The sequence below is a fragment of the Dromiciops gliroides genome, chromosome 4, assembly GCF_019393635.1.
Source record: "Dromiciops gliroides isolate mDroGli1 chromosome 4, mDroGli1.pri, whole genome shotgun sequence".
NCBI lineage: Eukaryota > Metazoa > Chordata > Mammalia > Microbiotheria > Microbiotheriidae > Dromiciops > Dromiciops gliroides.
The window spans coordinates 9,536,314-9,560,883 of NC_057864.1; positions in this window are offsets into that span (position 1 = coordinate 9,536,314).

Sequence of the window (24,570 nt, forward strand, 5' to 3'; positions counted from 1 at the left end):
TTGTTATTCTTGTTTTTTTCCTTTTGGCAGTGGTGGTTGTGGTAGTAGTAGCAGTTAAGGAGGCAGTGCCCAAAAGAAGCTTTGATGGAAAACAAGCATTCTACAAGGTAGAGGAGAAGGATGCATTGCAGGCACGAGGGAGAAAACTGCACAGGCTTAGAGATTAAAAGTTGACAAAGGGACAGACAAGCAGCGATTTGGAAGGATCTTTACCAGTGGGTTGGATCCAGACAATGAGGAGCTTTAAAGACCAAATAGAAGATTTTGCATTTTAGCCCAAATCCAATGGAGAGCCACCAATGCCTCTTGAGCAGGGAAATTAAATGATGATGCACTTACAGATGAGGGAGAGGATCTAGTGACCTATGAGAGGAAGCAGCCCAATAGTGTTGGTTTTGGAGTCAGGAGATGAGGACTTGGACCCGAATTCCAATACTTATTGGTTGTATGATCACCAAAAATGCTCTTCACCTTTCTGTATCTTTAAAATAAGGAAAAGAACCTCTGTCCTGACCACTTTACAGAGTGGGTGCTTTGAATTAAATTTGTTATTATTAAATGCTATGCGAGTTTGAGTTATAATTATGAACATTTTGGAAAGTGAACGAGTGTTACCAGATTTATGTAAAAAGAACTAAGGATGTAGGGAAAGTGGTGGGAAATGAGCTGTTCACTTCTTTAGGCAGATACTGGGATCCAAAAAGTCCTGCTTCAGATGCCCAGGAAGCAGGTTGGGCTGACTTTTCCCTGTGCCTTTTGCATAAGGGAGAACTGGACCAGACCTAGTGATTATCATATCTAACTAATCACACTTAGCCTGGGAGAATAGTCTTACCTTTGGATTTCTCAAAATAAATGGGGACACCAAGGTGCTATGGTACATGCTCTTCACTAATGCAGTCTTATGCATAGGACTCAGAACTTCCTAATCTAATTTCTCTGAAATTATTGTTTTTGACACCACTCAGATAAGTCATCATGGAAATAGTACCTTGTTATTAATTTCAAATATTCTTATAGTAAAAACTATCTATCTACCTATTTATCTATCTTTCTGCCTGTCTATGTCTCTGTCTATTTATCCACCTACCTATTTGTCTATCTTTCTGTACATCTATCTATCTATCTATCTATCTATCTATCTATCTATCTATCTATCTATCTATCTATCTATCTATCTATCTATCATCTATCTATCTATCTATCTGTCATCATCATCTATCTATTTCAGTATTCTAATATGATCTCAGTGATAAGGGGGTCACGTCTATGGAGGCAGATCACGAACAATACATGCTTTGCTCACTCTGGATAACTGTTGGCCTGGCACTCCCACAAAGTCACCACAGGGGTCCCACCTTCTAGTTTTCTCAGCATCTAAAGGAAACCAATGATGCACATGAGCTGGTTATTCTTCACTCTCATCACATAAACAGTGCATTTACTTTTATTTTCTTTACTTTTCAGTTTTTTCTCCTTTGTTTTAGTAACTTTCTTTTCTTTATTGTACATTTCTTTAGAGACATTTCTAGACAAGGGTCTATTTTTCATGCTATCATTAATAAAGTTTATTTTTAAAAGTAATACTTAGATTGTATATATATATATGTGTTAGTGTGTGTGTGGGTGTTTGTGTGTGTGTTATACACACATATATTTGTTGGCAGATATTTTTAATGTTTGTGTATGTGTGTGCAAACTGTAGATGCTACTTGCATTTTAAAATAGATATTACCAGTGGTAAAAAGCAACTTTTGGTAATAATAACAATCACAAAAGAACCCTAGACAAAAGTGAGTGTCAGATTAGAATTATTTTCTGTCTAGAGGTGTTACTTCTAAGTGGCTCAAAAGTGCTTCCAGTTCTGGTTGCTTTAGGAAGGAAGTCAAAACATAGGGAGCCTCCTAACACAGTCCATTCTCATTTAGAGAAACTCTAATCGATAGGAAAATTTCCCTTAGCTCAGTCCTAGATTTGCCACTTCATAAATTCTACCCCCAAATAGTAACCATTGAGAGAGCGCTCTAAGGTTTGCAAAGCACTTAAAATGTATTACCTCATTTTATCCTCATAACAACCCTAGAAGGTAAATGCTATTGTTATTATCATTAGTAGTAGTATTAATATTTTTATAGATGAGGAAACTGAGGCTGAGAGGCTGTGACTTTCCCAAGTGTCACACAGGAAGAAAGTGTTTTAGGCAGAATCTGAACTCAGGTCTTCCTGACACCAAATTCCTGCACTGTGATGCCCCCTCGCTGCCCAAAGAGAAAGGTCCTTTCTCATTCTGTAGGGAGCACTGTATTCCCTTTGTCTGGGATGCATTTCTGTTCTCCTTCTCTCTTTAGAATCTCTAGCTTCCTTTTAAGTTCAGTTCAAGCGTCATACGCTGTAATAAATCTTTTCTCTTAGTGCTCCCCTCAAATTACTTTATTTTGAGGGGCACATATTTTATATTTACCTACATATGTACATGTACCCCACCCTTCAGAAGGTATGTACCTTGAGGGCAGGAACTACTTTGATTTTGTCTTTTTAACCCTTGTCTAGAGACACTTAATAAATTGGTGTTTAATTGGTCAAACACCATCTTCCAAGAAGCATCTCTTATTTCCCTATCTCTGGCCATGACGGTCCTCTAAATCCAGCTGGACATTTAGTCTTTTAACAAACCCAGTGCACACTATATTGTCTCAAATCCCCAGCACAGCTTCCATTTCTCTGCTCCACACTTAAAATTGTGAAAGAGCTGTAGATCCCTGAGAGTCGATGCCATCACATAACTATTTGTATCACAAGGGAATGAAAGAGGAGGGAGTGATGAGGGAAGCAAGAAATATTCTCAAGGAAATTTGGTATGAGAGCTGGAAAGCAACACTTGATTTTTTCCAGCGAGATAGTCCACTGAGGACATTTTAGCTAAGAAACAAAAAAACACAGACCAGGGAACAAAACAAGCAAGGATAACAATAACTAAATCAAAGTTGCTACTTGTGCTTATATAATATTTTATTGGGTGCACCTTTTGAGAGGAGAGTGATAGGGGGAAGATGTCCAAGAATTTTTTTTATTAAATTTGTATTTTTGTCTTTTGCTTTTCCATTGACGTGATTTCCAAATATGTCTCCCCCCACATACAAAGAGGAGAGCATTTCCTTATAAGAAAGAACACCACTTAGGCAAAACTGATGGATACAACAACCACATCTGACAGTTTATGCAACACTTGGCACACACAGGCCCCCACTTCTCCAAAGAAAAGAGGGTGATACATCCCTTCTTCTCTGCTTGAGGGCCAAAATTAGCCTAACCTTTTAAAGAAAAGAGAATTCAACTGGATCAGTTTGTATGTTCAAATATAGACTTTGTAGACCAAGGAGGAAAAGTTCATGGTCCTGGAAATATGCAGTTACTCCATAACCTCAGAATTAGAAGGGGCCTCAGTGGCTAATTTTGGAATCACCTTTACTAGATCTTATCCCCTCGAAGTGGTCTACCCACCATTTCTTAAAGATCCCCAATGAAAGGGAGCCCACTTACCTTCTACCACCCCGTTCCACTTTGGGATGGTTCTAATAACTTTTCTGTCCTCATGGGAAAATCTACTTTTCTGTGGCTTATGCCCATTGTCCTTGGTTCCACTTCCACGCCCCTACAAATATGGCTGGACTGCTGTCTATTGTGCACCTTCTAAGTCTTCTCTTTTCTAGGCTAAGTATTCTCTGTCCATTTGATTTTCCCATGTCATGAACTCCTAGCCTTTTGCCATGTTGGCTCCTCTCCCCTAAATATTCTCCCACTCATCTGCCCTCCCAAAGGAGTACAAAGCTTCAAATGTAGTCTGGCTAATTCAGAGTGTGGTGGGACTGCCTCTTCCCTGGGGCCAAATGCTTTACCTCTCTTAAGGTAGACTCAGGTGGCATTAGATCTCCCGAAATTTGTCAGCCTGAATTGAGCACCAGATTGAAGTCCTTCTCAAATACCTCAATTTGGCAACTTGGCAGTTCTATGATGCTATACACAGAGGAGGACACACTCTATCAGATGTTGACAATGTGAAAATCCTTCAAGCATGGAGCCAGAAATGGACGCTAGCCGAGGAAAACCAAGCTCATGTCAGATATTCTGACGACCAGGTGGTTTGGCAACCAAGTGAAGGTGATAATGGTGATAATCAGAATCATGATGGCATCAGCTAGGTAGTACAATTGATAGAATACTGGGTCTGGAGTCAAGAAGACTCAAGCTTAAATCCTGACTTAGACACTTACTAGCTGTGTGATCCGGGGCAAATTGTTTGGCCTCTCTGTGCCTCAGTTTCCACATTTGTTAAAAAAGACTGATAAAAGTATAGGTTCTATCTCTCAGAGTTGTTGTATCAGGTGAGATAACATACCTAGAATACCTTGCCAAACTTAAGGGGCTATAAAATGATAGTTTGTTGTTGTTGTTGTTATTATTGATCAAGCCACCAAAAAGTTTTAAGTAATCAATCAATCAATTAATTAGTTTACCTCCTATCTACCAGGTGGTTGAGATAGAAATACAGAAATGAATGGGTTCTGCCTTCAAGGAGCTTATGTTCCAGAAGGAAATGAATATGAATATGTATAAACATACATTTGCATAGTATAAATTATACATATCTCATATATTTGCATGTCTATGTGTATATATATATATATATACATACATATATATGTAACTAGCATTTAAAATGTGTAAAACTCTTTAAATATGTAATCTCATTTGACCTAACAATGCTTTGAGACTGGTGTAGTTACCATTCCCATTTTACAGATGCAGGAGATGAGTCTAGGACAGGTGAAATGATTTGCCCATGGTCACACAACTAGTCATTATCTAAGGCACAATCTGATCTCGGATCTTCTTGACTCCAAGCCCAGCATGCTATCCATTATGACCCCTAGCTGCCTCCTTCTCTCCTTCCTTCTCTCCTTTCTTTCTCTACACACCCTTATATGTGTGTGTGTGTGTGTGTGTATATATATATATGGATATATGGATATGTATATATGTATATATATGCATATCTATTCAGAAACACATGATATATCCATATATATATATAATTCATGAATGAAACCCTTTATTAAGATATAGAAAAGTTGTCATCTGATTTGATGGAGAAAGCACCAAAACTCAGCTGCCAGGGATGATCTCTTGATCTTTAATAAGGACACTAATTAAGCACTGTGGTATTCCAAGGGTTAATGGAAGAGGGACCAGCTGGAGCCCAGTACCTCATTTCACAGCAAGTGAATGAGGCGAGCAGTTTTCTCAGCAGTATTTTTCTTTTGTCAAGAATCTTTCATCTCATTTTTTTCTCCCTAGCATGAGAACAAAATGAATATTCATAGCCTGGTGGAAGTTTAGAGCCAGCTGAGATGCAGAAGACAGTTGAAGCTCGGAGGGATGAGACATAAAGTTATTCAGTGAGAGACTGGAATCCAGAACTTTTGATTTTAAGGGACAATTTTTTTTTCTATTACCTCATTTTGTAGTGGTTGATATTGCAATTAAAATACCTGTAAGAATTGAAAGCAGAAGTTTAATCTGACAGTTTTTAAAGCAAAGCAAGATCCCCAAGGACATTTTCCTGGGATGTGACTAGTCCCATGATGAAGGCATTCTTAAGGCAGCCCAATGAAGGATGGGAGGCCAGGTCAAGGAGTCAATCAGCGGTTTATTAAGCACCTACTTTGTGCCAGAGCCCATAGAGTCCTCTTGCCTACTTTTCTCTCCCCATTCACCACAGTCCAGGAAGAAAGACCCTGCTCACCCTCCTCCCCAGAGGGAGATAAATCCTTAGTTTTGGAGTGAAACCTGGGACAGAGCTAATTTGACTGATGGTTGGAAGGTGAGTACCTCAACGATGCCTCCGTATTCCACAACCAGTTAGGCCCCAAGCCTTCAATGACCCTTTGCCATAACCATTCAGCAGAACCTGGAAGTGTGTGTAACTGCAACATCCCCGCTTTCCACCTCTTGCTCAGGGATTGATATTCTGATCAATATTATCATTGCTTCTGTGGTGGGCATGGCAATTTAGAATGATAGATTCTAAGTGAGGGCCCCCCCCCGTGCCACCTGGAGTCACTATATTTCTGCTTATTAACCAATCAACCAACCGATCTATCAGCAAACACTTATTTGGGAGTTCTCCATGTAAGTCCCTCCCTCAGCCATCTGCCTCTATTTGCTCAGAGCCCTCCAAACCAGTGCCATTCCCTACAGTGACCCAATCCTCTTCCCCACTACCCTTCCATTGTATTCTTGGGAAAGCACCCTCTGTGGTCAATATCATGCCCTTCATTTTACAATATGCCTTTGTCCTGTCCCACTTGCCTCTCCCCTAAAAATACTTTGTGTCATAAGATAATTTCTTTCTTATCCTTCTTACTAGTATTTAAGTTGAACAGGTTATGTAACTAACTAGAGTCTGTAAAATCAAGCTGGGATATTGCCTATAACTGATTAGCTCCTCCTTTACCTGTCTGCAAATTAACTGCCTATTTTTTATAGATCTTCCCCTTCTGACATCTCATTACCACCCCATTTCTTCTTTCTGTAAAATTCCTTTGTAGCCATTTTGCCTATCTCACCAAAACCTACATGAGGTTACTGCAAATGATATTTGGGCTCACTGATTTTTGTAGCTGGTGATGCCTACCTCTGAATGTAAGAAACTCCTCTTTTTCACTCCCTCTGCATCACTGATTGTGTGATTGGCATCATGATCTATCCAAGAATCCTCTGAACATTTTTGTTACATTTCTATCAATTAGGTTTTCTTTAATTTTCTATTCTATATTTTCTCACCCAAAAGTATGTGTTTCCTTATGGCAGGAACAATTTCATTTTTATATTTGTGTCTGTCATGCCTAGCACAGAACCTAGCATAGAGGAGGGACTTAATAGCCAAATGACAGCAAAATCTTTCACCCCTGGCTGCATTGAGAAAGTTACACTGAGGGAAAAGAAATAGTTTAATTGAAAAGATGATGTATACAGTAAGTCAAGGCAATCAGCATTTATTAAGTGCCTACTATGTTCCACACACTGTGCTAAGTGCTGTGGATAAAAAGAAAGGCAAGATTTTTATAATACTGCTTAAATGAGAGTCCAAATAATGGAAATTCTCTATGACCCAGAATATTTTGAAGTCCTGGGATTTTAGAAGGGAAACAAATGGTCAGAAAGCAGGCTGCCTCCATCATTTAACCAGTATTGAAACTTGGCAAGATTTCCCAGTATCCCTAGCACTAAACACAATGCCTGGAACATAGGAAATGCTTAATAAATGTAAGTTGACTGACTGACAAAAGAATCAGTTCACCCCCTAATGTATAAAGCAATTTACCTCATAGAATGGAAAGCATTGGTTCTAGTCTAAAACACTCAAGGACTGGGGCATGGGGAACAAAAGAGAAGGCATTCAGGGCAAAGGATGCCATTACCCATCAGTCACCAATCCAGCAACCAGAAATCAGCAAGCACTTACAAGGCATCCATTATGTACCAGACACAGTGCTGGGCTGTAAGGAGAGCCCAACCACACAGCAAGGCAAACACCTACCCATTGCCCTGTTGTCAAGAACCTACACATCTCTGTGTGGGATGGGACAAGGAGCTCTTTATCTGACATCTAGTGTCTTTTAAGGATTGTTGAGAAAACTTGTCTCTGGAGTCACATCTGTCATTGCATCTTGTAGGATTTTAAAAGGTGGCTGGGAGATGTCTCATCTGAGGAGGGCCTGCCGGGCTGCATTTTGTTCTACTAAAGTCAAATGCTTTTGAAAAATCAATGGACAATAGGCCCCAGCAGGGTCTTCTGCTCTGTACAACTCTCAGGCAGGAGGAGGATCGTAAAGAAATGATCTGACACAGAAAACTGTCTGTAAAAGCCTCTCTGGTGCCTGCAGTGGGACAGAACTAGCCAAAAAGGAAAGGTAGGGCAGTGGTTGGAGAGCTGACCCACAATCCAGAAAACCTCAGTTGGAGACCAACTTATGCCTTGCCCTGCTTGTGTGACCCTGGTCAAGTCACTTAATGCAATTCTGCATTGTGGAACAGTCTTTTTGAGACATGTTAAGAGGCAGCTTCATGAAAGAACATTTTGAAAAAAGTTCTCCTGTTGTTGGTGGTAATTTTGGGTTAAGTTCAGAAATTTTATGACTATGGAGAACTCCTGGTGTGGAAACTCCTTCCAATTCAGCAGTCCGGACCTTGAATCTTAGAGGGTGAGCCTCCTGAGAAACTTACTTATAGAAAAAGATATAACAACAACAAGCAATTTATTCAGTAGCTACTATGTGCAAGCACTATGCTAAATGCTTTACTAATATTATCTCTTTTGATTTTCCAACAATCCTGGGAAGGAAGTATTATTATTATCCTCATTTTAAAGTTGAGAAAACTGAAACAAACTAAGGTTAAGTGACTTATCCAAGGACACACAGCTAATCGATGTCAAAGACAGGATTTAAATCAAGGTCTTTATTTTCAAGCCTGTCCCACTCTCCATGATCCCATCTTACATTTCAATGATGATAGAGGGAAGAGGAGATAAGAACTAGGTGTGTTTCAGTCTATAAAATGCTGGATTTGCAATCAGGAAGATCCAGTTCAAATCCTGCCTCAGACATTGGGACCTGGGTACCTCTTCTAGCCTCAGTTTTCTCATCTGTAAAACAGTTGTAAGGATCAAATGAAATAACATATATAAAGTGCTTGGAAAAACCGTTGTATGAACTTGTTGTATAAATGCTGTCTGTTGTGGTGGTGGTGGTCACATTGGTACGGGGACCTCCTCATGCAGGTTGGTACCTCCTTTGAATCATATATTCATATAGTTGCCTAGAACCTGAATTAGCTAAGACCAAAAAAAAGGCCAAAGGGCTGTTAGTCTTTATCCTGAGACTGAAAATAAATCTGTCGTCAGAAGACCTGAATTTAAATCTGGCTTCTGTTGCCCCTGAAAAATTTGATTTTGGATTTACCAATTCATGCATCTAAGGCTCAGTGGAAGACTACTGGCTGATCTCTAAGGTACTGCCCGGATCTAAACCTGTGAATCTATGAAATCTATATGGGCCCAAAATAAGATATTTGATAAGGATCTTTTAATAAAAATTTCCTGATATGCAGCACCCCGTTGTGAGTGTATCTGCCAAAGTTATTCTCAGGGAAGCCTTCTAATCTTTTATCTGATGCAGAAAAATTACTGAATTAGATGACACAAAGACACACATTATTGTAGCCACATTTTTGACAATGAACATCCAATTCTTTGCAGGCCAATCAAAGCACACATTATATTTAGAGTCATATATAACAAGCCAGATTAGCATATCGCTGAACCTGGAAGAATGTGAGTTATCTGCTCCCCCTAGAATGGGTTGTGCAAAAAAGAAAAAAATCCAAGAATCATCTCAAGGAATCTTGGCTAACATGATTTCCCCCTTCTCACTTTTTCCTACTTTTTGGTATTTGGTGTTTATTTTTTTCTCTATTCTGATCCTTTCCTTTGCCTCTGCCTCTGCAAATAGGCCCCCATCTGTTATTCTCAAGTTCAGGGGTTTCAGAGCACACAGTAGGCCAGTGCTAAACTTGAATAATTTGCCCTTGAGAACTTGTTCAAAGGCTGACATCAAAAGCCAGGGTCGAGTGCTAGGAACAGAGGGTGGGGGTGGGGACCGCCTCTGATCACAATAGTGGGTGAAGAAATGGTTTCTCCTGACATTTTGCTTTTTGAGAGACTAAGCGAAATTGTGAATACAGTTTAACCGGTACCCTCCTTAATTCTGCTGCAAGTTGCCATGGAAACAAGCTTCTCAGATCCACATGAAAGGCATTGGGGGAATCTGGTAGGCCTAACCATTAGCATGATCTCAGCATCCTGCTCATCACTAAGAAGGCTGGCAATTCTTTCTGCATATCATTAATACTCATTACACTTCTCTGCATGGGATGAGGGGCTCTTCATTTCCCATCCAGTATCTTCTAGGGATAAGGTGATGTTGGCAGTTGCAAATTTCAGAGAAAATATTATTTTTCGAAATATCCAATACAGGAGACACAAAAGAAAGTTCCCCTTCCCCCTCCAACCCCCACAAGGCATAGCTCATACAATAGAATTGGAAGCTTCAATTGAGAAGTCTATAATGGCAACATTAATTAGAAAGAGATGCTAATATTTAGGATGCATACCTTACGTCAGGAAAATATTTATAATTAAAGGACACTAAGGACACTTATGGAAGGATGGGTTTTTGTTTGCTAAGCAGCAGAATTTAGTCAATAGAAAGCCAACTTTTGAGTCGGGGAGACTGGGGCTTAAATCCTACCTCTGATACACAGTTTCTGTGACTCTGGGCAAATGACTTAACCTCAATTCAGTGTCCTAGGCTATTCTCTAGGATGCTAACTGGCAGAGCACATATCAGTCTCAATGGGCAGAGAGATCGTCAACAGGAATAGGTTATGAATGGAACAATGGAATCATAGGTCTGTTCCAAAATAAAAAAAGAAAGAGAAAAAGAAGAGAAAGGAAGGAAGGAAGGAAGGAAGGAAGGGAAGAAAAGGGGAAAGAAAACATTTTAGGCAAAATGGTAGTCTTGGATGTGTTTTTTCCCTTTATTGATGGTTCTCTGGTTGTCATTTCTTTATATCCTTTATCAATGATAGCCTATCCAAATGTCCTTCTCAATAAAGGCCAAATCATTATAGAATACCCCCCTTCAAACAAAGAATAAAACATTTAAGTGAAATAAACTAATACATAGATACCTCTAAGGTCATAAACAGCTTTTGGTAGCCTCAGTTCCCCACCTCTTTCCCAAGAGGAGGGAATTATTAGGAATCAATCTAGACTGCATTTGGAGGCAGAGGTCTGGAATTTGAATATTGGCTGTGCTGCTTCTCAGCTGAGGGATCTGCCACATTTGTTTAACTTGAAATTTGTGTTTCCCAAAAAAATTGTGTGTTCATGTTGTCTTCATCAGTCCTCTAAAAGCAAGCTGTATCATTCCATTTGGGTCTTTTCACATTGTTTTCCATTCCAGTATTATCATCATTATACATACTATTTTCTTGGCTCCACTTTCTTCCCTTCATGATGATCAATGCAGGTCTTCCCAAGTTAATCTCCATTCCTTATATTTCTCATTTCTCATGTCACAGTAATTTTCCATTATGTTCATATATCACAATTTATTTCAATATTCCTCAATTGATAGATACTCATTGTGCTTGATTTCCCCCCACTTCAACAGGTTGCTAATGAGTTTCATCACTTTTCGTCATGCATGGGTCCAATGTTTGCCAAAGAAAGCATCTTGGAGAACTTGCCTTGCAGAGTCCAGCATTGTTCTAAAATGAAGCAGGGCAGGAGTGTTTACATTCAAGTCCATAAGACCTATTTAATTAGTTGCCAAGACTTGTAGACTCTCCTCTCCCACCAGTTTTCTCATATCCATTACCATTTCTCTACTCCTACAGGCACCACCCTTGCATAAGCTTTCATTATCTTTGGCTGGGAATATCATAGCAGCCTCTTAATTGAGTTCCCTGCTTCCAATCACTCCTTTCTCCCATTTCATCCAAAGGAATCTTCCTAAAGCACAGAGTTGACCAGGTGCTTCTCCTGCTCAAAATACCTAAGTGGCTTCTTATTACCCATAACATAAATCCTAAGCAATGCTAGGCATGGAAAACTTCACTATCTGGCCCAGCATATCTTTGGAGAGATACCTAACAACCACTATAACAACAATAACAATAATAGCAATAATAGTTATGATAATGATAGCTAGCATTTAAATAGGATTTTAAGGTTTGTAATATCGCCCAACTTGCTTTACTCAATCAGTTAACCAGTGACTATCTACAACGCACCTACAATGTGCCAGGCACTATTCTAGGCACTATGTGTTTGGTCTTTAGACCAGAATAAAACAGTCCGTACTCTCAGCAAATATGATATGTGCTAAGACATCATTTACATTTAAGTGGATGCATAATCTATTTACAATAAAAACAGGGAAATTTTGGACCTGGAAAAGGGAAAATCCCTACAAGCTGAAAATAATCAAGGAAGACCTCGTGGAGGACGTGGTGGCAGAGCTGTGTGTGGGATGCTAAGAAGCAAAGTGAGGAGGGAAGGTATTCCAAGTGTAGCCCATACACAAGGATCCCAGCAGGGTGCATATTGCCTTAATTTTTAAAAGGTAATATTATCTAACTTTGTATTTTTATTTTTGTTAAATGCTCCCTAATTACATTTTTTAAAGATAATAAACATTTTTATTAATAGTTTGGATTTCCAAATTTTATCCCTCCTTCTCTTCTTCCCCTCCCCGCTCCCTGAGGTGTTAAGCAATCAGATATGGGTTATACATGTACAATTATGTAAAACATTACCATATTAGTCATGTTGTATAAGAAAACTTGAATAGAGGAGAAAAAAGTGAAAGTAAAAAATAGCATTCTTCATCTGTGTTCCATCAATATCAGTTCTTTCTTTGGAGGTGGATAGTATGTTTCATCTATAGTCCTTTGGGATTGTCTTGGATCATTGTCTGGTTGAGAATAGTTAAGTCTTTCAAATTCTTCACCAAACAACATTGCTGTCTCCGTGCACAATGTTCTCTTGGTTCTGCTTACTTGACTATACATCAGTTCATACAAGTCTTTCCAGGCCTTTCTGAAATCATCCTTCTTGTCATTTCTTAGAGCATAATAATATTACATCATCATCATATGCCACAGCTTGTTTAGCCATTGCCCAATGGATGGGCATTCCTTTGATTTCCCATTTGTGGCCACCACAAAAAGAGCTGCTAGAAATATTTGTGTACAAATAGGTCTTTTTCTCCTTTTTGATGATAACTTTGGGATATAAAACTACCAGTGGTACTGCTGGATCAAAAGGTATGCACAGTTCTATAGCCCTGCTTTCCCTTGTGAACCTGTTAGGGGCTGTGTGGTTGACAACTCTCGTTTATATTGTAGCAAGTGAAAAATTAAATAATTGAGGAAACAAAGGTCTCCTCTTCCAAGCATATTGATTTATTGAACAATGCATGGCAATTGACCAACAACCAGACTAGAGCTTAGGCCAAAACACGTGATACAGGGCGACACAGACTTTTATACATTAAAAAAAAACAATCCCTGCATGATTTAGACATAAAAGGTGATGCCATAGGTAAATTAGGAGAGGAAGGAATGATTTACCTCTCAGATTTATGGAAAGGAGAACAGTTTATGACTAAACAAGAGACAGAGAATATTATGAAATGCAAAATGGATGATTTTGATTACATTAAATTTAAAAGGTTTCCTACAAACAGAAGCAATGCATCCAAAATTAGAAGGGAGGCAGAAAGCTGGGAAACAATTTTTATAGCCAGTTTTTCTGACAAAGGTCTCTTTTCTAAAACATATGAGGAAATAAATCAAATTTACAAGAGTCTAAGTCATTCCCCAGTTGAGAAATGGTCAAAGGATATGAACAGGCAGTTTTCTGATGAAGAAATCAAAGCTATTTATTCCCATATGAAAAAATGCTCTAAATCACTATTTGTTAGAGAGATGCAATTTAAAACAACTCTGAGGTACCACCTAACACCTATCAGATTGGCTAAAATGACAGAAAAGGAAAGTAATAAATGTTGGAGAAGCTGTGGAAAAATTGGAAAACTAATGCATTGCTGGTGGAGCTGTGAACTGATCCAACCATTCTGGAGAGCAATTTGAAACTATGCCCAAAGGGCTATAAAGCTTTGCATAACCTTTGACCCAGCAATACCACTTTGGGGTATTTTCCCCAAAGAGATCATATAAAAGGGAAAAGGACCCACATGTACAAAAATATTTATAATTGCTCTTTTTTGTGGTGGCAAGGAATTGGAAATTGAGGGGCTGCCCATAAATTGGGGAATGACTGAACATACTGTGATATATGAATGTAATGTAATACTATTGTGCTGTAAGAAACGATGAGCAAGCAGATTTCAGAGAAACCTGGAAGGACTTGAATGAACTGCTGATGAGTAAGATGAGCAGAACCAGGAGAACATTGTACATGGTATCAACAACATTGTGTGTTGATCAACTGTGAAAGACTTGACTATTCTCAGCAATACAATGGTCCAAGATAGTTCCAAAGGACTCATGATGGAAAATGCTCTCCAAATCCAGAGAAAAGGAACTATGGAATCTGGATGCAGATTGAACCATGGTATCTCTATTTTTTTCTTTTTGGAGGTTTTTCCTTTTTGCTCTGATTCTTCTTGCACAGCATGACTAATGAAGAAATATGTTTAATGAGATTGTACATATATAACCTATATTAGATTACTTGCTGTCTTGGGGAGAGGAGAGGGAGGGGAGGGAAGGGAGGGAGGGAGGGAAAATTGAAACTAGAAATCTTATAGAGGCAGATGTTGCAAAATATCTCCAAATGTAACTGGAAAATAAAATACTTTTATGGAAAAAAAAACAATTCATCATATTAGGTCAATGAATTAAAATTCAATAATGCCACATTAGGTAATCTCATTTCAAATTGAAGGAAATATTAGGGACTTTCCACGTTGGGAGGGGGTGAGGGAACAGAGGTGATTCCTTGAATTCAGAAAAAAGATATATTCCATTAAAGTGACTAAACAATCAAAATAATATGGAAGCAATATCTGATGGATTATGGATTCAGTTTTCAGATAGGACCTATGGATTTCTTGATAGGGATATTTGTGAGAAAATTTCTTGCATCAATCTTTGCATCTGACCAAGTTTCTGGTCAACATAACCTAGGTCCTTAATTAAAGATTACTAAACAACAGGCAGAAGTGCCCCAGCTTACCAGCCATATTAGGCTGGGTTCAAGGTTTTCGTCCATTTCCAAAAATTGAATAAAGTTTTCTCAGAAGACAAAATTGGTCTTGATCCATAATTAAATAGAAAGAGAAGTTGGCTAGCTCTAGAACTGAGTCCAAATATAGAATGAGTGTGGTTCACTAAATTCCTCCAATTAACCCCTTGCTTTCCTAATCCTCTCAATCCCCTCAACATGAGAGAAGCATCTATGGTTGATCCCAGATACAATAGGGACGTCCTAAAGCTTATTGGGGATGGGAGTTACCTGGTCAGACCTGGGCTCTTGGAATATTTTATGGCAGCTGTGTGCAAGATGGATTGGTGAAGATAGAGTGGAGGCAGGCAGAACAAGGAAGAGGCTATTAAAATATCAAACTGATCAATGAAGGGCTCAGACTAGGGTGGTTGTACCCTGAGTGAAGAGATAAAAACAAGAAGTGAGTTCCCCTGACTTTGTAGATTGCCTCTCAAACCTGGAGTCCCCTTCCCTCTCATTTATGCCCCCCCCCCAAAGAATCTTTAGCTTCCTTCCAGGTTAAGATCAGGAGGCACCACCTCTTTCAGAGCCCTTTCTGGATTACTGTAGTGTGAGCCCAATCTTCTCCACCAAAGATAAGACTCAAAAATCATGGGACTGGAGAAGCCTGAGAAATTTCTTTTTACATTTTAATTAATTAATTAATTAATTTAAGTTTTCAACTTTTGTTTAGATAAAATTTCCAATTTCAAATTTTTTCTCCCTCCCTCCCTCCCCTCCCTTCCCCCTCCCCTAGACAGCAGGTAATCTTATATATAACATTAAACATATTTCTCTATTAGTCATGTTATACAAGAAGAATCAGAGCAAGAAGGAAAAACCTCAAAAAAGAAAAACAACAGCACCAAAAACAAAAGAGATAGTATGGTCCAATCAGCGTCGATATTCCGCAGTTTCTTTTTTTTTCCTGGATTTGAAGAGCCTTTTCCATCATGAGTCCTTTGGAACTTTCTTGTACCATTAGATTGGTGAGAAGAATTTAGTCTATCACAGTTGATCAACACACAATGTTGATGATACTGTGCAAAATGTTCTCCTGGTTCTGCTCATCTCACTCATCATGCAAGCCCATGCAAGACCCTCCAGGTTCCTCTGAACTCCTGTTCATCATTTCTTACAGCAAAATAGAATTTCATTACATTCATATACCACAATTTGTCCAGCCATTCCCCAATTGATGGGCAGCCCCTCAACTTCCAATTCCTTGCCACCACAAAAATAGCAATTATAAATATTTTTGTACATGTGGGTCCTTTTCCCTTTTATATGATCTCTTTGGGGAAAAGACCCAAAAGTGGTATTTCTGGGTCAAAGTGTATGTACAGCTTTATAGCCCTTTGGGCATGATTCCAAATTGCTCTCCAGAATGGTTGGATCAGTTCACAGCTCCACTAACAATGCATTAGTTTTCCAATTTCTCCACAGCTTCTCCAACATTTATTATTTTCCTTTATTGTCATTTTAGCCAATCTGATAGGTGTAGGGTGGTACCTCAGAGTTGTTTTAATTTGCATCTCTCTAACAAATAGTGATTTAGAGCATTTTTTCATATGGGAATAAATAGCTTTGATTTCTTCATCAGAAAACTTGCCTGTTCATATCCTTTGACTATTTCTCAATTGGGGAATGACTTGGATTCTTATAAATTTGATTTAGTTCCCTATATATTTTAGAAAAGAGACCTTTGTCAGAAAAACTGGCTATAAAAATTGTTTCCCAGCTTTCTTCCTCCCTTCTAATTTTGGATGCATTGCTTCTGTTTGTAGAAAACCTTTTAAATTTAATGTGATCAAAATTATCCACTTTGGGAAACTTTTAAGATAGGTCCAGGGGTACATGGATGTGTCCCCACCCCCAGGGGCAAGTAACTAGATTGCAAAGGACTGGTGCTGCTAGCTTCAGCTGAATATATACATTAGCAAATGATGCTTTAACTTGCTTGACTCACTGGCTCATTTAAGAAATGACCCATTCCACAAGGACAAGACACATCTATCCTCTCTCCACTTCTTCCCTTCTTTTTGCCAAGTCTCCTTGGTAGATCATCATCATATTGAACTATACTTCTCTTCTTGGTCTCCAACCCATCTGAAATCCTTCTCAAGATCATTCAGTTGCAACTTATGGTGAGATCTACTCTCATAGAACATGGCATTCAAGATCATAGATTCAGAGTGGGAAAGGATCTCAGGGTCATGGAGTCCATGAAGAAACTGAGTCCCAGCTGTGTGACTTATCCAAGAAAACACAGCTTGCATGAAATTAAGATGTGATGGGGCAGCTAGGTGGTACAGTGAATAGAGTACCAGTCTTGGAGTCAGGAGGACCTGAGTTCAAATGTGACCTCAGACATTTGACACTAGCCATGTGATCCTGGGCAAGTCACTTAACCCCAATGCCTAATACACATACACACAAACATACACATACACACACACACACACACACACACACACACACACACAAGACAAACAAACAAAAACCCCACGATGTGATGAGAGGCTTGGATGGAATGTAATGGATATGTGCCACTAGCGACTTTGGCATCCTCGTGTTCCTTTGCCATTCTGAGCATAATAGGGCCCAAAGAAGGGTATCAGAGAACATAAAGTACCCCTATTATCAATTAAAAAGTGTTCCTTTGGCATTTTCCATTTCAAGGAAAAATTAGAAACACTTAAGTGATGCAAGTGATAAACAGGATCCATACTTTAGAACTGATCTAGCCTAATAGCCTAATTTACTAGCAAGGGAAATAAGGACCAGCAAAGGCAAATGATCTTTCCAAGGTCACACTGGTACTAAGTAGCAGAATTATTGTTGGAGCCCAGAACATCTGTCCCCAAATGTATTGTCCTTTTTGTCCTATTACACCATGTTGCCTTCATATAGAAAAACTCCAAAACAATGGCACTCTTGATAAAGTGGAAAACACATAATGAATTCCCCAGCATTGAAGGTTTTTGTCCAGAGTGAATTAGATCCATAATGTAAGGCATTGAGTTGGGGGGACCTCACAGATCCTTTGTAGCATCAGCATGTTAAGAGTCTGTGATACTATCCTAAAATGTTTCATATCCATCAATTTCAAATTCATTCCCTGTCAAACCTCCTGCCTGAGCTACTAACCAGGAGCAAAATTGGGTGAGGTTTCCTCCCCCTGAGCTTGCTAAGACTTGGGTAGAATTACTTATTGCCATGGAAATGGCTGAAAGGTGAGGCATGTGAAGGAAAAGGAGGAGTGAGGGACTTGGTGAACTCCTGAAACAGTCCCTGATAGCTTGGATTCTTTAGGCAGGCATAGCAGACAGGATTAGACACAGCTTCTCATAAATGGAGGAGCACAGAGAGTTCTGGGTTTGGAACTTGAGAAGCTAGTTTTGAATTCCAGCTATGTCATGTATAGCCTCAGATGCTTACAATAGCTCTGTGACCCTGAGCTAGTCCCTTAACTCTGCTGGTTTCAGTTTCCTCACCTTTGAAATGGAATAATAACCACTTCTGCCCCACAAGGCACTTAGTAAATGTGCTTTTAGGTACTTAAATGCTTATTCCTTCCTCCCCTCTCTCCCTCCCATTTACTATACCTGTGTGACCTTGGGAAAATTGTTTTACCTCTGTAGTCCTCAGTTTTCTCATCTTTAAAAGGAGGGGGTTTGACTAGATGACCCCCAAAGTCTCTTTCAGCTATAAACATGATTCCAAACTTTATCTCAGAGCTAACCAACTGGCCCATCTGGGCCGAAGGAGACAAGATAAATGTGGAATCACAAAGCTACTAGTCATTATAATAGTAAACATTTATATAGTCCCTGAAGGTTTACAAATGCTTCACTCATTTACTCTTCAGATAGCCCTGTAAGGAAGGGGCTAGTGTTATCCCAAGCTCTGTGAGGGCAAAGGTTTTCATTTTTAAGAGGATCATACATTTAGAACTGGAGCAGATCTTAAAGGTTTCCTGTTTTGCCTCCCTCATTTTATAGATGAAGAATTGAGGTCTAGGGGGAAGTGACTTGTCCAGGGTCACAGAGGTAGCCAGTGACAGGTCTGCACATGAGCCAAGCCTTGAAGTCTGGTGAACATCAATAGAAAAGACTCTAGACTGGGAGTCTGAGAGAAAGTCTTCCCTCCCAGTCACCTTCCACCTCTGACACTCACTGGCTCAACTATTAAAACAGAGTTATTCTGGATGACCTTTGATGCCATTCCAGCTCTAAACATGGAATTCAAGCTCAGAGTTTTGTTCATCTCTTCCCTCCCCCACCCCTCCACACCACCACCACTGGACTCTATTCCCTAGACCCTTACTCCAATATCTTGCACATAGAATCCCCTTTTATCTATCTATCTATCTATCTATCTATCTATCTATCTATCTATCTATCTATCTATCTATCTATCTGCCTAATTATTTATCTATTTATTTATTCATCTATCTGTCTGTCTGTCTGTTAATTTATGTATTAATTCACTCATCTATCTAGCTATCTATCTGTCTGTCTGTTCATTTATTTATTCATTTATTTGTTCATTAACTCGTTTATTTGTTTATTCATCTATTTCTTCATTTGTTCATCACACCATTAATTTATTTTAAATAATAAACATTTTATTTAAAGTTTTGAGTTCCAAATTTTATCCCTCTTTCCCTCCCTCTCCTCCCCACTCTCTGAGGTGTTAAGCAATCGACTATGGGTTATTTATACATGTGCAATTATGTAAAACATTACTATAGTAATCATTTTGTAGAAGAAACCTTGAATAAAAGAAAAAAAATTGAAAGAGTGAAAAATAGCATGCTTCAGTATGTGTTCAATCAATATCAGTTCTTTCTTTGGAGGTAGATAGTATGCTTTATCACTAATCTTTTGGGATTGTCTTGGATCATTGCATTGCTGATAATAAAGTCACTCACAGTTCTTCATCAAACAAGATTGCTGTCACTTTGCACAATGTTCTCTTGGTTCTACTCACTTCACTATACATAGGTTCATACGAGTCTTTCCAGGTCTTTCCGAAATCATCCTTCTTGTCATTTCTTTTAGCACAATAATATTCCATCATCATCATATACCACAGGTTGTTTAGCTATTTCCCAACTGATGAAGATTTTTATGGACATTCTTTTGATGTCCAATTCTTAGACAACACAAAAAGAGTTGCTATAAATATTTTTGTACAAATAGGTTTTTTTTCTCTTTTGGGGGATATCTTTGGAATATAAACCTAGCAGTGGTATTGCTGGATCAAAGAGTATGCCCAATTATATAGCCCTTTGGGTGTAGTTCCAAATTACTATCCAGAATGGTTGGATCTTTCCACAACTCCACCAAAAGTGGAGCATCCCAGTTTTCCCTCATTCTCTCCAACATCCAATATTTTCCTTTTTTATTATATTTGCCACTCTAATAGGTATGAAGTGATACCTCAGTTGTTTTAATTTGCATTTCTCTGATCAATAGCGGTCTATTATAGCATTTTTCATATGATTATAGATAGCTTTGATTTCTGTCTGAAAACTACCACTTCATACACTTTAAAGAAAAAGAAATTAAAGGAATTAGAATAGGTAATGAGGAAACAAAACTATCACTCTTTGCAGATGATATGATGTTATACTTAGAAAGTCCTAGAGAACCAACTAAAAAGCTACTTGAAGTTATTAACAACCTTCCCAAAGTTGCAGGATACAACATAATCCCAAATAAATCAATAGCATTTCTATATATTACCACCAAACACTAGCTACAACAGATGGAAAGAGAAATCCCATTTAAAATAACTGTGGACAGCATAAAAGACTTGGTAATCTACCTGCCAAAACAAACCCAGGAACTGTAGGAGCAGAATCATAAAACACTTCTCACAAAATAAAGTCATATCTAAACAATTGGTTAAATATTAATTGCTCATGGGTAGGCCGAGCCAATATAATAAAAATGACAATCTGACCTAAGTTAATTTATTTATTTAGTATTATACCAATCAAAATATCAAAAAATATTTTATAGATCTAGAAAAAATAACAAAATTCTTCTGGAAAAACAATAGCTCAAGGATAACAGAAAAATCAGTGAAAAAAATATAAAAGGAAGTGGTCTAGCAGTACTAGATCTCAAACTGTATTATAAAGTGGTAATTTTCAGAACAATCTGGTATTGGATAAGGATAGAGAGGTGGATCAGTGGAATAGAATAAGTAGAAATTACAATATAGTAAATGCCTATGCTAATCTAGTATATGATAAAGAGAAAGATCCAAGCTTTTGGAACAAAAAAAAAACCTTATTATTTGACAAAAACTGGTGGGAAAACTGGAAAACAGTATGGCAGAAACTAGGTAGAAACCAACCTCTCACATCGTATACTTAAATAAGTTCAAAATGGATACATGATTTACACATAAAGGATGATACCATAAGCAAATTAAGAGAACATGGAATAGTTTATCAGTCAGATTTCTGAGCAGAGGAGAATTTAGGACCAAAGAATATATAGAGAGTAAAACAGAATGTAAAATAGATTGGTTTGATTATATAAAATTAAAATGTTTTTACACAAACAAAACTAATATAACCAAGATTACAAGGGAAGCAGAAAACTGGGAAAGAATTTTTGAAACAATTATCTCTGATAAAGGCCTCATTTCTCAACTATATAGAGAACTGAGTCAAATTTATAAATTACACTGACTGGAATTGATCAAGGAGAGCAAGATGACTGTCCCAGATGGGTAATGTGTGGTAGGGGAGAGTCAATTCAGGGCCCTCCAACAGTAGGGGATTAACACACGCAAAAGTGGGTACCATGAGCCAAAGGAAAAGTACTAGGTAATCCAAGGTTAGGCCATGGGTACAGCATAGAATGAGGCATCCCCTGCACATTCATAAGGAGTGCTTCACTTTCTGTGGGTCCTTTGAAAGGACCAATCAGAACTGAGTTGGACTTAAAGGGTCCTCTGCCATCTTTATGTGCATGATGTAGTGATTAAAATACTAACCAGAAGCTTGTACCGTAAACAATTCAAGTTACTTTATGTATCAGTGGGCAATCCCAGCAGCTGGGCAGGAGCCCAGAGCCAACACAATTAATCAGCCGACCACAAAAAACAAATATTGACCAATTTCCTCTTCTGTGCAAGGCTTGTAAATGTATTGCACTAATCTGCTTAGATGATATAATGAACAGGTCTTATTTTGATAGTGTTTTAAATTGAACTCAGCTAACATTGATTAAGCATCTATTTTATGCCTTCAGTTGTGGGGATGTAAAAACAAAAGTACCCTCAAGGATCTGATATTCATTTTGGGCACATATAAATAAAAACGGGGGGGGGGTGATGGAGAGATCACTGCCATCTCTTGGGAAAAGCTCCCTTCCAATGGAACACTTGAACCTTGAAAGAAGGTAAAGATTCTAAGAGGCAGCGATGAGGCAGAAGATCCCTATGCAAAGCCTTAGGGACAGGAGGTAAAATGCTAAGGCTGGTGATCAGCTTGTTTCAAGCATAGATTTCTTGAAGGGAATTCTGTGTAATGTGTAGAAGGGGTAGGTGGACCTCAGATTACTGGGGTTTTATAAATTTAATTCAATTAGACAAGCATGTATTAAGCACCAACTGTGATCAAAGTATTGTGCTAGGTGCTGGGAATGCAAAGAAGGAAAAATAATACTTCCCCTTCCATCCCTACCCCACCTTCATATTTCAATTCTTTGAGGGAGATGGGAAAGGGAAAAGGAAGTGGAAATAAAAATACTGTAGTAATAAAACCGACAATGGCAATGTGAGTGAGGACATGGGATTTGGGAAGGTTATGGTATTGAGTGACATTGTACTTGGCAACAGATTGGGGGCATGGAAGAGGAGATAAGTTAGATTTAAGAGCAGACAATGACTCAGAGATTTCCAATCTTGGCAATTTCTTCAACTATGTTATACAAAATTATCAGAATATATCACTGGAACAGAAAGACGATTGTATAGATGCAGAAAAACAAAAACAAAAATGACTGAAATTGATTTCCCTATGTTGTATTTACCCCCTCTGCTTTTCCACATCCTTCCCCTTTTTCTTTCTCTTTTTTTAGTTTATTTTTATTTATCTATTTTTGGTCAGGACAATGAGGATTAAGTGACTTGCCCAAGGTCACACTGCTAGTAAGTGTCAAGTGTCTGAGGTCGGATTTGAACTCAGGTCCTCCTGTATCCAGAGCCAGTGCTTTACCCACTGTGCCACCTAGATGGCCCCTATCCCCTTTTCTTTCACTGAAAAAGACCTGGGCTGGAGCCCATCTTTCTTGCCTCTTTCCATATCAATAATATCCAGCCTCTCTCATACAAATCCTCCCTGTAATTAGTAACCACACAGCAGATGGCCCTAGAAGCTCCAGTGATGTGCAGAAGCAATTGGAGGGACTGAAACACCTGGTTTTCAATGACCACTTACCAGCTGATCTTGTAATCGCCACATTAAATTCAAAGTGGTTCAAAACTCACTGGAGAGGCAAACAACACCAGGAGCTTCATTATAAATGATGTGAGATGATAAAATGATGGTATCACTTGTTTCCTCTCTCCAAAGGAACCATCCCATTTTGCCCCAGATTTGCTTTGTTATTCTTCTGTGACACAGAGTCCTAAGAACACATTATAATCCCCTTCTCTTGGAGAACATTTCATATAATATATACATATATATATACACATATATATACATATACACACACACACACACATATATATATATATAGGTGGGGCAATGAGGGTTAAGTGACTTGCTCACACAGCTAGTAAGTATCAAGTGTCTAAGGCCGGATTTGAACTCAGGTCCTCCTGAATCCAGGGCCGGTGTTCTATCTACTGTGCCACCTGGTTGCCCCGAGAACATATCATTTTAATATAACTGGGCAAAGGCAGTGAGGAGGAATAAAGATAGCGACAGGTGGCTTTGTATGGGATGAATATGAAGGGGAGCCAGCAGAAGAGGATGAATATCTCTGCCCCTCTTTGCTTCCTTTACTCCCTGAGACATGCTGAGGTATTTCTTGAACTCATTGATCAGACCTTACCACGTAGGAGTCGGAGGTGAAGACGAGTGACCCTTTTCAGAGAAGGGAAATCCAGGATTGGGCTTCCGTCTGGGCAGAGGATTTCCTGTTCTGCCTATGGGACAGTGAGAATGAGCAGGGAGCCTATTTTGAATTCAACTTTGCCAGCGGGGCAGTGTGGCCTAGTGGGTGGATGCTGAACATGGAGTCAATGGGTTGCTTGGGTTAAAATCTCATCTTAGACACTTACTGTGCATCCTTAGCAGGCCCCTTAACTTCCCTGGGCCTCCATTTCCTCCTGTGTAGAGGGAGAGGCATGGACTCCAGGCTATCCTGATCTCTTCTAGGCCTAGATCTCAGGCTGTGTCATCTGGCTCCCTTCCTGCTCCTCACTCCTGTAGAAGCCTTTCTCTGTCTTCCACCTTCCCTTCCTGAGCCTTGGGCAGCACTTCCTTCCTGACCAGAGAATCAGCTCCTTGAGGGTAGCCTTTGGCCCATTCATCTCTAAGAGCCCCTAGTTACTTGTATGTAGCAAGTGCTTGATGAAAGTCGAGTTGGTTAATTCTATTGAAATCCTTGGAA